The following is a 12,875-nucleotide window of genomic DNA, read 5'->3' as shown; positions in this document are numbered from 1 at the left end:
TACTTAACAGCAGATAATGACAAAAAAAAAAGTCATTAATAAATATAAGTCACAGCCAACCCCTTAGAAATCTGTGTTGGGACATTTATTTGGAAGCAAGTATGTATTTTTTTCACAGGTGCACACAATAATTTCAATGTAGGATTTTCTGATCTTGTTCAATTGACATGGTTTCAAGAGCAAGTATTGACTGCAGCAGTGTATGAGGCCATCAGAAAGCAGTTGATAATGAGCTCTGACACAGTGAAGATGGAATTTTTGCTTTAAGGTGTGCGATTAGGGTGTGTGAAATTACAAGTGCTGGGATAATGCGTGACAAATGGGGAAGGAGAAATACTTTTAGCTTAGAATCACCTGCTGGTCTTTGAAAAATACATGTTCAAACGACAGTGATATTATAAAAAATAGAAATTGTGTTTAAAAAAAGAAGCAGAGAACTAGGAAAATACAGCTTATTCTTCAACATCAATGATATGAATAGTTGAGACCATGTTCGACTATTGTATCATCCAGGTGTGAAGGATGTATGATGCAATTTACCCTGTGGAGCTGAGTTTATTATTACTGACACCACATGCATTTTTCACATTTTTGTCTACATAACGTGGAAGAAGTGAGATATGTGTAGTACAGATAAGATAGATAAGTGAGATAAAAACACTGTTCACTTAAAAAACCATTTGGTACAGGCCTTTGCAGCTCCACAGAGATGTAGCTGTGTGCATAATAGCTATGCTGAGAGGGGAAACTACTCAAAGAAACAATTTAAATACCTGTCTCTTACAAAAGTAACGGTCCAAAAAAGGGGAGGTTAGCAATCTGTCAGTCCATACAGGATTAAAAAAAAAAAAAAAAAAAGGAAAAAAAGGAAGAAAATCTGTAGAAAATCAATTTTTAAAAGAGACATCAGTAACAAGTGAATTTGAAGAGACTACACTAGCAGAGAGACTGGAAGAAGGGCCTTGTGAAGGCATGAATTTAAGGAAGAAGGAATTGGGTGACAGATGATTTGCAAGCTAGAAATCTCCATTTGTTTCATGAAAGGAATAAAGACATGGAGTGGTTATTGAAGACTGGAAGAAGTTGAGGGGAAGCAGGGGTAGGACTGCAGAGAGAAAGCTTTCAGGAGAAATTTCAGAGCATTCTGAATGCAGGAATGAACCCACTTAAATCCTTGTAGGTGATACACAGGAGTTTGAGTTTGAAGTGCTAAAAGAAAAATGGATATCTCAAAGCTATGATCCTCAGACTGAAAGTCCCTTTTAAGGGACAGACAGGCCACCAAAGAAGAAAAGTGTGACACATTGTGATTTAGGTGGAGCTTGTGAGCCCTTAAAAGCCTGAAGACAAACCACTTTTCCCCACTCCAAGAACCTGAACATGGAACATTCAGGCTCTAAACTCAGGTGACAGAATTATCACTTGGAAAGTGCTTCTAAACCTCAGCTTTGGAGGTCTCTTAGAAGAGCACTATGGAGGTTCTTAATTGAATTCTCTTTGCAGTGTGACTCAATGAGCACAACGGCAAGCAGAAAAAGAAGCAAGGAATAAAATAACAATAAAAACTTTTCTGGGAGACCACACATCAAGGATACACCTACAAGAAGTGCTTTTGTCTTAATTCTGATGTGTAACAATGTCACTCACTAGCAAGGATATTTCTGACAGAGTATTAATGACATTGTGACATTGAAATTAAAAGTTTTGGTGCAAGAAGTACTGACTGTGAAAGTCAATTCACACAGCTCTTCCAAGAAGGCTAATAGAATTATTGGCACTGTGTCTGAAGAAAAATAAAAGAAGGCGAGGGAGCTCAGAAAGGACTGGGTTTGAATCTGATATTGATTCATAGTAAAGGAATTCAAGAGTGATGTGAGTTGTTTAGAAATATTTGGCTCTGGTTCTAGCTGCTATAAAGCAGTGCTATAAATGAAGCATGTGTTAAAAGAAATAAGGTGTAAGGGCACAAGTGGAAAAGAGGACAGTACAGACTGCTAAATATAACACATATGTAGCAATTTGTTAGGAACAGGCAAAGGGAAAACTGGAATACTGTAGAGCTAGGTGATGGTTACATATGTATTGAGGCTATAGGGCTGGGACGTGAGTCCTGGGATGCATTTTTCTTGGTAAAAATACAGAATAAGACCACGCTAACTTTGTTTCTGTTCAGTTTCTTTCTCAAAGAATTAGTGGTGATAGATGTTAAGCAGAAGTGCTGTGTAATCCCATACCACAGGTACCAAATGAATATTTATTCTCTGGATAGAGCAGTGGATGTGGTGATAGAAAGACCACATGAGGTTTCCAGTGAATTGTAATTATCTTTACCAAGGCTGTGTGAGTAAAAGATAAATGCTTCAGATTATAGATACATGTCCTACCCACCAAGCAGGACATGCTCCCTGTTTCACTCGGGGAAACTCTTACAATATGTACAAAAGCCTTGAATAGACATTGTGAAGGGAAACAGAAGGAGATGCATCAGATTGGAGCTAGGTCATTCCTTTGAGATACTTAATACACTTAACTGTTAGTCCTGATCCAGTAAAATGTTTAAATGTTTAATGGGAAAGTGCCGTGAATGTGTTAGGGCACATTAACCAAGGTTCAGCCACAGAGTAGAAGATTTGACAGAGTTCCAAGGCAGGAGTTGTTTCCCTAGGAACAGCTGGAGAAAGCCCACATCTAGCCATGCCTGTCTCTACTGACATGCCACTGCTAATAGCTTGATCTAGTTTTCTGGGGAGGAAGGTTTTCTGGAGAAGAGGGTACATTTGGCAAAATTACAACTCTCAAAGTATATTTGTATCTCTTTTTGTTTCTCCTGTATGCTAGTGAGGGAAGCTAGGGTTGTCTCCAGAGAAGCTCCAGCAGGGGATGGTGTTTTGGTAAATAGAGATTTCTTCTCACCTACCAATATATAAGTCTATAAGGCAGCTGGTGCACAGTAACTCAGGACTCACGTTCCCAGTGCTCCCATGGGAAATGAAGGACTCAGAACAGAGGAAAAGCAAGCAACATCATATATAAAACACACCTACAAAAGTAACACAGACCTTGGCTGTGAAGGCATCCATAGGATCACTGGTTAGGTCAACAGCATGCCTTTGGGAAAATAACTTTACTATGGATTTTCAGGTAGTGCTAAGAAATGAAAATAAAAAGCAACAACAGAAATTTCCTATCTTTTATTAATTTGTCATTTTTGGTTTTGCAAGCAGTTGTTAGGGTTTTTTTTTTTTTTTCAATGACACTGCTGCTTTTAAAAACATCTTGTATGTGTCAAAAAAAAGAGATGAGAGAATTTTTTTTCTGTTTAAAAATTTCACTACACTGTCGTTTTCAACCTGGTCCTTCAATAACGAGCTTACCAAAATAAAAGGAAGAGGAAGAAGAGGAAGAAGAGAAGATAACAATATAATTGATCTATTTCTTCTCTTTTATTAAGCATTTCTTTAATCTTCTCTCAGAGGCAGTAGCTCACATGATTTAAGAACTTCATTTCAGGGGAAGCTTTTGTGAGACAATTTCTATCCTTCTCTCAAGTTAGTCTTCATCCTACTTTTATATGGACGAAGCCCCATCAACATACTAACACAAAGTGCAGTTAAGCCAGGGCACTGCAAAAGGTATCAATTTAGCAGTCAAATACTTTCTAGACCTTCACTGGAGAAAAGTTTCTCTTTGTTTTTTCCCTAGACCTCAATGTCCAGCCAGTGGGTTGCTATGATTCCATCATTTCCCTACTCATAGCTGTTGGCACAGCACCAGATGTCAGCTTTGGAGAAAGGGCGTATCATGAGGCTTTGCCCATAAGAAATATATTTTAAAAAATCCTCATGACCTGGACTAGCAAAAATATCTCTTCCTCTGTGAACCAGGCTAAATGTTAATTGGGAATACACAAGGAAATTTTCACATGGAGTGCCACAAAATTTCATTAGGTTCCTTTCTAAGTGTGTGAGCAACAAGCATGTAGCTGATTTTAATAAGGACTCTAAACAAGCACATGCAAGCAGAATAACATCTTAGAGGGGATCATAATGAAAATCCCTGCCCTACTTAGAGATGATAACAAAAGGAGCATTATTGATTTGGGTTTGGTCCTTAATATTTCAGTACCACTGAACCTCTTTTTAAGAGACTAGGATTATTCAAGTAGGAGTACTAGAAACTAGAAATCAGCACTATTTCTGAAAAACCAGCTATGAGTTCATTAGGCTTTTACTGGACAGGCAACAATGTGTATGTGTGTGAAAATCATCTTTAAATTAGAAGTGATCTGACTTTGCTCTCATTGTTGTTCTGACCTGTCAATACTCCTCTTATTCAGAGGATTCCTCAGCTGGCCTTGCCATCTCTCCTGCTTTTGTCAAGGAGTCTGGGCTGCTTTTACCAGGCTCATGTGGCAGTAACAGCACAGGCATTGCCCAGCATCACAGCCTGTAATACCCTGACCATGTCGTGTCTTGTGAGAGAGACATTCAGGCAGGTTTCATGTAACATCCTGTGTGCCTCATTTCTTCCAAAATTATCCTAATTTTGCCTCAAAGAAAATGTCTCTGTGCTGCGTGGAGAGGTCCCTAAGCTGGTAACATGTTCAAAATTTGCACAGCTATCCCTCTCAAATGCACCAGATGTCAAAGTGACGTGAACATGTCCAGCAACATTAGACTGGGATTTTATGACAGAATGGTAAGTGGTAAATTAGTTATCTGTGTTACAGCTTTAATGGTAATGGGTATAATTTGGCTTCACAAATGACATCCCTTTCAAATGAATGGGTGGAGTCCATGTTTCTCTTACTGTTCTGGGTGAAATACACACAACCTCTAAAGAACATGGCACATCATTTATGTGAATAAAGGAATAATTACTTCCAAAGAGTTAGTGAAAATATAGGAAGAGTTGTTGTTTTATTTTAATTAAAAGGTCTCCTTTCTTATGTATAGGATAATCTTAAATCAATATCTAGGCTTCATGGCTAATAATGACAAAACTTCCCATGGACTTCAGTGGAGTTAGAAAGATTTTACAAGCTAAGGAGCCAAAATCCTATTTCTGTACTTTCCTTATCTCATATTTTTATTTTCTCCAGTATGTTCTCTCTTTATGAATAGCAGCCCTAGACAGCTGGGCAGGCCATTCTACAGGTTCATATTTATGCAGATGCTCCTTGCTTTATAGTACTTGTTCATTCCCAAGCAGCAATAATAACTAAGAACTCCTACCGACAGCAAATTCCGTGGCTGTCATGCCTGGTTTACCACTGGCAATAATGAGAAAATACCACTTGCTTTAATTAAACAACAATAAATTAGAAGTGATGATTTACTGAGGATAATTGTTCTTTATTTATTAAAAAAACGTAGCTTGATGTGTGTTGTTCTTTTCATGCAACATCAACTTCTTTTTAGGTAGTCAGCCTTGCACTCGCGTGGTTCGTGTTCATGAAGTGCTCACTGTAAGGCTGGAAACAAATGGTGATTAAAAACAGTGTCCTGTTATGTTTTTGAAGGAGCTAATGGCCCCCTTTGGAGTTGCTAATTGGCAAGTTCTGCAACTCCAGGCTTTTGAGGTATGGTTGCCATGGAAAAATTGCTTTGAAGTTGGCAGTTCTGAATATTTGACCACGGTTTTTTCTTAGTTTGGAGACCGGATGAAAAGCACTGTCATTTCTCCCAAAGGGCAAAAGATGGCTGGAGAAACTCTGCAAAATGATTTCCCATCAGAGTGGGCAAAACAGTGGCAGATGATGACAAACAAGGTTTTCCCAATGGACTTCATTTCTCTGTCCACTGCGTGGTTTTTTCGAGCTTTTTTTTTTTTTTTTTTTTTTTTTTTTTTTTTTTTTTTTTTTTTTTTGGTTAGGCTTTGATCTGATTAGAAGATTTGTGGATGAATAAAGGTTAGTGACTTCTGTTTAAGCTGAGCATTCGAAAAGGAAATGCAGTGTCCAGAACTGGGAGATAAGTTGGAGTTCCTGAGTACAATATATAATTGCAAATGGAACAACCTACTGAAAAGCCATTTGGAGAATTCACATCTCCTGTATTGGAAAAAATGCAGACCAACTTGTTTCAGTATGACTAAATGGTACTTTTGTAAAAGGCTTCTATTGTACCATAACACCAAGGGAAAAAATACATGGCTTACCCTCTCAAATTATCCTGTGTCACAGTTTGTGATATTCCCCAGTGACATATTAGCAAGCTTAAAGTCCTCCTGTCCTATTCTAATATCCCTTTTTAAAATCTGTTTGCAAGTTTGCTCAAAACTTAAATTGGCTTTGACCTTTATCTACATATGGAATTAACACAAAAAAATAGACAGATGAATGTTACATATGAAAAAACCCCACCCTATTCCTGTTTTCATGACTTCTTATTTTCTCACTACTACTCTCATAAAACAATGAAATACATGTTTTTATCACTGGACATATGCCGTTTTTCCTCAAATATCTTTGTTCTTATATCTCAGTTTTATACTTCAGTTTCCTTTAAAAAAACCCTACCCATTGTGTTAAATTGTGTGTTCATGTGGATACTGGGCATGAATCTGAGCAAAACAAATCTATCCTGTCTTGATTTGCAGCTAATTTTTAGAAGCTATTTCAAGAGGTATGAAGAGTTTATTTTCTGGAGAGATATTTATTTATATATCATTAAAAAGTCTTTTCATGGCACCCTCATAGTGATTATGATTCTTGTATAAAAGATGAATTTTGAAGAAATATTTACCTTATGGTAGTTCTCTAAAATTCTAAAAATATAAGAAGTATAAAAAATAAATGTGGTGACACAGCATAAATATGATGTGATGAAGCAGAGAAAGCAAGATTTATTTTTTTCCAATTATCTAGTCTGACCTGAGGCAAGTTAGACATTCTTGACACCTTTTGAAAAATGAGAGTTTTTGAGGCTTAAAATTTGCAGGTAGAAGTAATGAAACCATGTTCAAAAAAAGAGAATTTTTATGTAGGATTTGAGAGGTGTCTATTCTTTTCTTGTTTGATATACACAAGGTTTCTTTTTGGGATGAAAAACAAAGTCTTTTTGATATCAAAATAAAGTATTCAAATCACTACATCTGGGCATGGATTTTAAGCATATATTGGGATTTTGATTTCTAAAGAAATTAGTTTGAATCCGTTGGATGGATTTAATTTTCTTAATTGGTCACAGTGAACTATGGTTTAAGATATTGCAATCCACTTTATTATTTTTTTTTAGTATATAATTCTCCCCCCAAAGTGCTACTTTTTATGTTAAATATTTTTTTTTCTTTTTTTCTAAGTCACAAGAATAACCTTTAGGTGACTTTGTGGCTGTTGAATACCAGTAATTAAGGTCAAGCCTTTCCTGATCCCCAGTTCTGTCCTACCAGCTGTGTGGTTATATTTCTTTTACAGGTTCAGAATTGTTAACATTTATATTCTGTCACAGCAGAGATTTATCTAGAGTACCTACAATTCAAATGACTTCTATAAAGAAGAACAAGCCAATGTTTTGGGGTTCTTTTAAGGTACTGTAGTAAAACTATCTGAAATTGAAACTGAGATGGTCAGAAATGTCAGAGGCTTGTGTGTGAAATGAAAAAAGAGATGAAAAATTGGAGCAATGAAAAAAGAACAATGTGGGCACATGTATTTTTGGAAGGCAATATGGAATAGATGAAAATTAATGTGAGGTGATTTACTTTGCATATTACATAGGAAAGAATGAGATGACATAGGATGGAACCAGAGAAAGAAACTCAAGCTACTGGTGTCAAAGTAAAGTCTTTGTAGAGCAGCAAAGGTGACCAGAAAAAGATCACAACCCTTTGTACTTACACACCCAGAAACCTCTTGAACTTCCTTCACATTACGTTCATTAGTATAGGAAATGCCAAAAAACTCTGGGTTTCCAGAGTGAGTATGAAATGCTACCAGTATTTCTGTTTAAGAAAGGGTAAAAGATCCCTGATGTTGATAATAAAAGTAATATGAGCCAGAGAAAAGATATGTTGCACCAAAGAAAGCAGATTCAGAAGAACTCACCCAACATTTTAATCTGACAGCAAAAATGCTAGACTTAAGCTATAAATAAACTGAAAGATGTCATTCCCTTTAACAGCTTCTTCAGTTGTGAAGCCTGCTCAATATGTCTTTCCTCTATCATTTAGAGGGCCATTTCTTCAAATTTCTCTCTTGTGCCAATGTAAATATTTGTAATCTGTTTTAAAGGACTCTTTTTTTCATGTCCTGACCAGATTTAAAATACAGAATATCTCTTCCAGCGGAATGGCTGTAAAGTGATAAAGTGCAATGGTGCTGTAGGTACTGAACAGAGATGATTCCCAATGTCCTTCTGCTGTATCCATCAGCCAGAAAGCAAAGGACAAATATGGATCAGAAAATTGGACTTTTCCTTTCTATGTCTCCTCTGAGGATATGCATGTTGCTCTGACAGGCTTTTTTTACTAAAATAGGGCCTCATGCAGAAGTTTTTATTTTAAACTCAATAGAGGCAGACAAAAAAGTAAATATATCAAGAAGATCAAGATTCATTAAGTGATTGTCTCCAGCTCAGTGTGCAAGGCTAATTCTGGAAGATGTGGACTCAGCTTACAGGCTCATCTCTAAGGACTCTTTAATCATTATGGATGATTAAAAACATGCAGAAATGTTACATGATCAAAACCTGTCCTTTTCCATGAAATGTCATCATCACTAGACTACAGACTCATACATATGTCTGCACTCTCAATCCAGAATAAAAGAATCTTGAATTCATTTTATTTAAGGAAAAACAGTGACATGCAGAATGGGAGATCCACCCCCCCAGTCCTTTCAGAGACACATGAGCCTTACTGAAGTGGCCAGTACCCTGGTAATTAGGTCAGTTTCTGCAGTGATGAACACTTGAAGCTATTAAGCAAATTGGGGGATTGCAGCTAGGGTCCCTGTACTGTATATTCTTGTTCTAACCACTGGGACACAGCAGTAAGGGAGAGAAAAAGAAAAAATAAATCATCCTTTTTCCATCTTTAAAAAATGTTTATGCTCCATATACAAATACAAAGGACATACAGGGCAAACAAGCAGAGACTATGAAGTGTGAATAGCAGGTAAACCTACTCACCATCCTGATGTAGAACCCTTTGGTTTTAATTCCTGTTATGAGGAACATGATCCAAACCCAATTCTTCTAAATCCCTTTCCAAGAGACAGTAACTCCACAGGTCTAGAAACCATAAGGATAACACTTGGGAACTAGATATTTGAAACTTACATGGTTTTGCCTTCACTAGGTTTTTTTCCTACATACCTTTCTTAATGTAGTACATTCATATAATTTTTGCTTCAGTTTTCGTATGTCTACATTTTCTTTCCTGTGATAAATCACAGGTTGATCTTTCAGAGTTTCTTTTTTTTTTTTTTTCCTCCAAGTACATTTGGACAAAGGTATACTTAATTATCCTTACGGCTATTTACACCCTGAAGTGGTATTTAAAGTATCAGTATTTCTATGGGCTCATTTTATTTCAATGAACATGGAGGATTTGTATATAATAGATAGACTTGGCTCTGTACCTGCAATGCATTTTGCACAGCTCTTCGCCCTCTTTCTAAATATACCAACAACATACTTCCACTAAATTCATTAAGAAAGGATAGGCAACATGATTCAAGTGAAATGCCACACGAGTGCTTTTAAAATGCAATGTTTACTGTCTTCCAACAGTTAATAACAGGCTGATGAGAATTTAGCGTGCAGGAGAGGGGAGACATCATAAGCGCTATTGATTTTTCTTAAGTGCTGAAGCTTTTAAAGGGATTCCTACAAAGATACTTGCTGCATGGAACAGGACTCTGTGCTTTGTCAATTTAGCTGGACAGCTGAAGAAAGATATAGACTGGAAAATCAAAGAAAGGGAGAGACCTCTGGGGTTAATAAAAGTGAAGCTGGGTTCCTCCCAAATTGCTCTGTAGGCAATTGGGAAGGCATCACGACCGTTCAGTTTCATGTCAGTGGAGCATCTTATTTATGTAGGAGGTGTTATCAGTCCCACTCTTAAAAGGTTGCAGAGAGAGACACAGGTTAAGTTATACTTCAAAACTCTTCAGAAACTGGGGATACAGCCAGTCACATTCACAACCTCAGATCGATATCAACCATATGCATGACAAAAATCTCTCTCATAGAGCCAAATTCACAAATAATGTCACAATGCTAAATGGTCTGTTTCAACCTCCCATTACACTTGCTGTTCTTTTTCTGACAGATTACAGAACGTGGCACTCAGCTTACCATGAAGTGTGTACTTTCCCAAGGCCAATTGCTGAGCAGGGGATCCATCAAGGCTCCTGAAATGCATTTTCAAAGAGGTTAAAGTGATCTGGTGATGTGCTGTATTCGAAGTGCCTTTCTACTCATAAAACCAGAGTCCAGAAGGCAGCAATTTAAAATGAGGTTAGGAAATTATTTACAATATATTTGTTCTTTCTATATGGTCAAAAGCAAGTTTTGAGGCTTTTTTTGTGAATGTTTTGACAATGTGAAATGAAGTATCAATAAATTAAGCTGAGCTGGTTCAAAACACTTACTGACCTTTTAACTTCTCATGGGGTAAGTACAGAGCAGATATCAAAGCTGAAAATCAGAGTATTTGTTATAAGCAATTTACAGGGAGAGTAGAGATGCAGCAGTAGGCCAGAAAAGTGGTACGTATGTAGTCTACAAACAAATTCTTCACCAGCTGAAAACAAGCCCAGATTTTTGCCTCAAGCATGCTTTAATCTGTACAAGGAAAATAATTTCTGCTTTGGTTTTTGCATAGAATTACAGGACTATACAAAGAGATATTGTCTGTGTATAAACACACCTATCTTACCCTCTAAGGGTTTAGGGAAGATTTGCATGTACAGTGAAATTTGATCTTTTCAATAAATCAGTAAACATCAGGAACTCTTACAGTGCCTGCTTTTGGTTGGTTTTGATTTTGAAAAATTGAAATTGAACATTTTTCAGCAATAAAGTTTTTCAGTAAAAGCTAAATAAGGAAAGCAGTGCAGGAGCTGAAAAGACAGTTTACCACATGGATTTTTTTTCCCTTAGCATATCTAGCATGCTGTCAGAGCTATTCCTGTGGTCTTCAGACTGTAGTAAAGTAACGTAAATTTTAATGGAGAAAGGACTAACTCTCCTAGGTTGAGGGAGGGCCCTTTACCTTACTTTTATTATGTAACAATGAGGGGCCAGAAAACTCAAAAAGATCAGCACCGTGGAATGAATAACATAGGATCATGGAGCTATAGAGAGTGAATGCAGCAAAATGTAACACAGGAACAGCCTATACTCAGTAATGAAGGTAAAGAAGGAGGTAGAAGAAAAGTTCATATAGTCAGATAAATACCATGATGTGTGAAAATCCTGCTGCTTTTTTTGAGAAAATTGATTCTTACTGAGTTAAAGTACTGAAAAAAAAAAAAAAAAAAAAAAAAGGCACCTCTACTTCTCAGACAGATCTGTTAATAAATAACCTGAAGTTCATTGCAAATGGTTTTTATTCTCATGTAAAAAGCATTGAGAAATCTTTTTCAGGAAAAAAACCCTCATTAATTAAGTTTTTTTTATTATTATTATTTTTTTTTATTTTATTTAAGATCCTGCAAACCAAAATAAGTGTGGAATTAGCATTATAGCAGCTTTCCAGGACCTAAAGAAAGGTGCAGAGGAACTTTTTCCAAGGGCATGTAGGGATTGGACAAGGGGCAATGTGGCCTTAAGCTCAAGTAGAGTTAGATTGAATATTAGGTGGAAATTCTTAGCTGTGAGTGTGATGAGGCACTGGAACAAGTTGCCCAGGGAGGTTGTGGCTGCCCCATCCCTGGAAGTGTTCAGGCCCAGGTTGGACTGGGCTTTGGGCAGACTGGTCTAATGGAAGGTGTCCCTGCCCATGGCAGGGGGTTGGAATGAGATGTCTTTTGTTTAAGCTCCCTAACAAACCAAGCCACTCTATGATTCTGACATGAAAAATTAAGTTTAACTTGATCTAGCTTTTTTCTTTTTGTCAAAAGCTTTGTCAACGAAATTAACTCCCCACTGCTGACATCCTCTGAATTATGGTAAATAGTGTACACATATACTCGAACACTTCCACTCTTGGATATTTCCAATTATCTCAGCTGTACTTGAGCTTTTTGACACACCTACCTTATTTTTCATGGGGAAAAATAATTAAAAAGATATTATTAAGAGAGCTCAAACAGAAAGGACTGCCAATCCAAATGTAACATATTGAAAAGGTCAAATATTTCCCTTTAATACATTCAGAATCAGAGCTCTCTTTGTTCTTCAGTTTCTTCAATGCTACAATTAATTCAATTAAAGTAACTTTAAATCTAAGAAGTGTTGTCATAGATCATAACCTTTAGAAATGTCTGCACTCTTTCTTACACATTTACCTTAGTTAGCATATTTTAATGGCATCTCAAAGAAGAACTGTGTTAAGTGCTCTTGGCTTCTTAAAAAAAATAGTAAAATTAATAAATAAGGAAGCTGTCAAAATCATACAGCAAGATTTAGAGGTATTCTATTTAAAGATCAATATTCATTCATACAATGGACTGGACACAGAAATATAGAGCGATAGGAAGAAATAGAGTACTGGAAAAAATTAATTACAGTAAAATGTCTAATGTATCTCCCATTGGCATTTTCTCTCAAGAAAGGATGACGGCTGTAGGGTGGGTAAAAGGAGATGACAGGATGAAAAGAAAGGCAGAGGAAGCACATACCTGAGGATTTGGGTGACTGCCCTACGTGAGGAGCTGACCAGCTTCCTAAAGGCTGGTCTGTGTGAACTTTCAAAACATCTGAGGA

This window comes from Zosterops lateralis (genome assembly GCF_965231275.1).
Source record: "Zosterops lateralis genome assembly, chromosome: 2".
Classification (NCBI taxonomy): Eukaryota; Metazoa; Chordata; class Aves; order Passeriformes; family Zosteropidae; genus Zosterops; species Zosterops lateralis.
This window is presented reverse-complemented; position numbering follows the sequence as displayed.